We start from the raw sequence: 4,914 nt of genomic DNA on the forward strand, positions 1-4,914 counted from the left end.
TATTTGAGTAAATGAAACAAAAACATCACCAATCTAAATTCTTGGATATACCTCTTGAGCTAAAAGCATTTTGTAGATACAAAAGGTATTTCCAAAAATTGTAATGTCATTCAGGTAAACAAGAAATTTACATTGATACTTAAACTTTCAAATGGTTTTTAATTGACATCTGAGCCATTTTATGTTGCAATAGTGAAGGTTCTTGTGATCCTTTAATAACAAATACTGATTTAATAGTCATGAGGACTTTTTGAGGTGATTTCCTTGCTGTCTTGTTCTCCTTATAGAACTGTATGAAAAAAGTAACTTTTATCCTGTAACTCAGTAAAAATATTTATTCATTTATTTGCTTAAGAGCAGCTCCAAGTCATTTAGCATATGAATCTATGTCATATTTACTTCTTCAGTTATCACTTAGAGGCAAAATCTTCTAGACATCTAATAGAGTCCAAGAACCCTGCCCTATTATCTTCTACAACTTGTTCCTCCAATTTGCTGTTTGTCAGCTTCATAAAATGAAACAGTTATTAGGGAAACCTCATTTTCTTTATATATGACAAATTTTAGATTGCACTTCTGAGTGTAACTTCTCACACCCCAATATGTCTACAAGTCACCCGATTTGATGGATGGTGCATTATTGCATGCACATGACCTGTAGCAGTTGGATCCACAGTCAATTCTTTCACATTATTTGCATATTTTAATGAAGAGTTTCTATTTTGTTTTGCTTTGTTCTTTTCTTCCAGTGCTAGGGATTGATCCCAAGGCCTTGTAATGGCTAGGCAAGCATACTACCAAGCTACACCTCCAGTGCATTCTGTATTTTAACAGATTGCCATTATTGGAGAGATTGTGACAATTACACAGGTATGAGAAATTTCACATATGAATGGATATCTTAACACCTAAGTTAAGTTTACTTGCTAAGAAGGGGAATATGAGCTTTATTTCTACATAAGGCTTCAGTACACTCATGTAGAGGCAAAAGATTTTTTTTAACTTCAACACCTGCTAGCCTAGTTAGGCTGTCCATATCAAAAGTATTCACTTCTCTTTCATTTCAAGTGAAGTTAATAGGATAACTTTGCCTTGTACTTTTCCTTTCCTGCTAAGAATAATCTGAAATAGTTTATGGTTCCAAGATGAATGTTCATTGGCAGATGTTGATTGCCTATCTTCAACACATGTGACTTCCTGTTCCTATAATCCCACCACTTGAAACTAATGTTTCCCATTTTCCAGTACTCTTAATTTTGTTTTCCTATTTAGCAAGTCAAACAACTTTCCACTATAAATTTCAAAGATTGCATATGTTTGAAATTATAGCTTCTTATAGCTTCCTCAGCATTAAAAACAGATTTAGAACTTCTAATGCATAGATTTCTTTTATAGCAATCCTGTTTATTCTCTGAAAATTTACCACCTATAGTATGTGTTTTTCCACTTCCAATCTGCCCTTCAGCAAAGCATGCAAACCATGCTCCTTTCAAATACTGTTTCTACTAGTGGTCTGGCTGAAAATCATTACTGAATTATCATTTTCTTACACAAGCATATATTCTGTTAAATAGAATCGTCTGTTATTAATGATCTGCAATTCAAATATACTCTATAGTCTTTGAATATATACATTTGGATTTATATGATCAACATCCTCTAAATTCTTGCTATTGCAGTTTTCTTTCTTCTCTTTTTTTTTTCTTTTATACAATAAGATGTCCCACCTGTGTTTTTTGTGCAGAGGACTCTGCAGGATATTGACTAGACATTTACAAGTAGAACAAACTACTCTAATGTCTCTTGAAGGAGGGCTCTGCTCACATTTTGAAACACAACCAAGTAAAATATTCAATGATATATTTTTGCATAATTAAAGTATCAGAATATACCAGTGATCCTCTGGCTTTAGATATATTAATACTTATGATTAACCAATTAAAAATTTAACTTGCTTTCCCAAACTGCCATGTGAGCTGGTTGTTATAAAGTTCTTTCTAAATACACAAAATTGTTTTTCCTAAGCAAAGAAAAATAATAAAATTCAATCAAATCTGAATGTGTAAAACATATTTCTCAAAAAGTTAAAATCAACAACGAATAAATATAAGAGCTAGTCACAGTGGCACACTCCTATAATCCCAGTGACTCACTAGGCTGAGGCAGGAGGATCACAAGTTCAAAGCCAGCTTAAGCAAATTATCAAGGCCCTTAGCAACTTTTCTAGACCTTGTCTAAAATAAAATAATAAAAATAAAAAAGGCTGGAATGTGTCTCAGTGGTTAAGCATCCTGGTTCAATCCCTGATACCAAAAACAAACAAGCTAAAAACAAAAACAACTAATAGATATAATAAAAAACTAGATTTATACTAACCAATAATACTACTTTTTTCCCCCTGGTATTGGGGATTGAACCCAAAGGCTATATCCTCAATCTTTTTCATTTTTATTTTGAGACAGGGTGTTGCTAAGTTGCTAAGTCTGGCCTCAGAAATGAAATCCTCCTTTCATTTTCAGATGCCTGAGTCAGGGATTACAGACATGTTTCATGGTTCCCAGTTGGATAATATTTCTGATGGTTAAGATATAGTCAAAAATATCTAGTGTTCATTTTTGAGCACTGATAATGATGTATAACTGACCACTTTTCTGTTCTAAAAGTAGTTATTTACGTTAAGTGATAAAATTTGGAGGTAAGCAGATTATAATTGATAAATAAATATTCCACCATATTTTAAACTATTTTTGACTCTCATTTCTTATCCCTGTTCTTACTATGTTGCTCTGCCTCATTGGTCTTGGTCATATAACATCTGCTGCACATGAAAAAGCTTTACATACGACTGTGTTGGATGTGAACTTCTTGCTCCATCTATCCATCATTGAAATAGTATCTCTCAGATAACTGATATATTTGTTCAGTGTAGATTCCTGAATAAGAATAAAAGTGACACTATGTTTACATAAACCTATGTGATCCCAGAATATAACTGAACCAGTAAAAACCAGTTTATCCAGCATATAACAAAGAGTAAAACATAAAACAGCCCAATGAAGCTAGAAGGTACTGAAGCCCTAAAGTAACTATTTAAAGAGTAATTGTCATTTGAAGACTTTGAGAATGTACCATTATTTGTGAAACCATACAATCTGATGAAGAAATCTTATCAATATAGCTTTCTAATATTACTTTTTGTACCTTTATATTTAAATAGCTACTGTGGACTGAGGTTTGTAGTTAGTTCAGTCACATTGTTTAAATGTTTTATTTCAACTACTACATTATCAATCTTCAAAATGGAAAAAGTCCATATTGAATTTGCTTCTAAACAGTTTTGTCAGACCACATATAGAGATAAACTAGAGAAATAATTTTAAAATAGAGTAATCACAGACAGTAACGACACCACTTTGGACCTTACTTGTAATCAATAGACAAGATTACAAATAAAATTTGATAAATGGAATAAAATCATTAGCAAAGCTTTTATTTGTTCTTAATTGTTAGTGAAAAATCAGGACCTTTGTCATCAATACATAAAATATACACCTCTTAAGGAGTTAGAGACCAAATTAACTTCACTTATAAAGAAAATATTGGTCTTGCAGTCTGAGACGGATGATGAACATTACTAAAATTTTAGGAATATATCAAGATTAATGCCACAAATAATATGTTAAAGCTCTTTAGAGTTACCGTGAGGCACTCACTTTGTCTGAAAAAGGACATTTTATTTTTTAAAACTATGACAATTATTATAATTTCTACCACTTTTCTTATTTAATGTATGCAATGTAGAAGATCCAGAAGTCACTGAAAATAAGCAGCACAAAGTGTCACAAATATAGAAGAAACAAACAAGTAAGCTACAATGATAATAAAAAGGTCAGTGTTTTGAAAAGTTACTAAACAGTGGCTCAGTGGAAACTTGGCAGTAAACAGTGTCCAAAATCACAAAGCAAATCTCCATCAGTATGCAACATTCGGGATTTCTAAAGTTAGAGATGAATGCATTCTCAGCAAGCAATGAAAAGGCCTATAGGGTTACCTGATACCCATTAGTGCCATGTGACAATATCCTTTATTTTGGTACTCATTTATAAAACCCTACCTCATACTGTTTCTTATTGTTAGCTTTGCATTTATTTTTTTTAAGAAACCATATCCAGCAGAGTAACACAAACTGTTGCAGGTAATTGTACTTAAATGCACATCTGTAGATGGGGAGGTTTCCAACTTTTATTATCAATGCTGGCCCACATACTGTTGAGGTGATCTTTCAAAACCATACTTAGAGTGTTATTTACATTGAGGAAACTACCATATATCTAGGAAAAGTAAGTGAAAAATCTGAATCAAATCATCAAATCACAAAGACACTAGATCGAATTTTGCGTTACCTACAAAATAATCCTTGTTCACTTATTTGTTTTTTCATTTAATAAGTAATTATGGATAGCTTATTGGTATTGGTCACTGTTCTAGGAAAGAGGAATACAAATATTTCATGTATGCAATATTCTTCATTTTCTTGTTAGAGACATATAAAAAGCTAAACTAATTAGTTCACAATTTGTATTTATAACACATACTAAGCAGATGAAATAGAGCAGCTTGTGAAGTGGGAATGCCACATGAAGACCCAAAACAAAGTATTTTGACATCCAGTTTCTGGTTTGACATGTAAGGGACTGGAAAATATCTTTCCATCCTAACAACATTCAAAAAGTTAAACAAACTGAAAAAAAAAGATTTTTTTAAAATCAGAGAACTAAGATCAATGTATACCACTGCCTCTAAAACTGGAGATTCAGACAGGTTGATTCAAAGAATTATGACTGAGCTGAGTGGAGTACCACCAGCAGAAACTTAAGTGGAAACTAGTACCAGAGAAAGAAATCTTATAATTGA

At 32.2% G+C, this 4,914-nt stretch overlaps 1 pseudogene; it reads right to left on the reverse strand.

Moving 5' to 3' along the window:
* Positions 1–281: 281 nt before the first annotated feature.
* Positions 282–1,542, reverse strand: LOC124971647 (kinesin-like protein KIF2A; annotated as a pseudogene).
* Between the last annotated feature and the right edge of the window lie 3,372 nt (positions 1,543–4,914).

Source organism: Sciurus carolinensis, chromosome X, assembly GCF_902686445.1.
Source record: "Sciurus carolinensis chromosome X, mSciCar1.2, whole genome shotgun sequence".
Classification (NCBI taxonomy): Eukaryota; Metazoa; Chordata; class Mammalia; order Rodentia; family Sciuridae; genus Sciurus; species Sciurus carolinensis.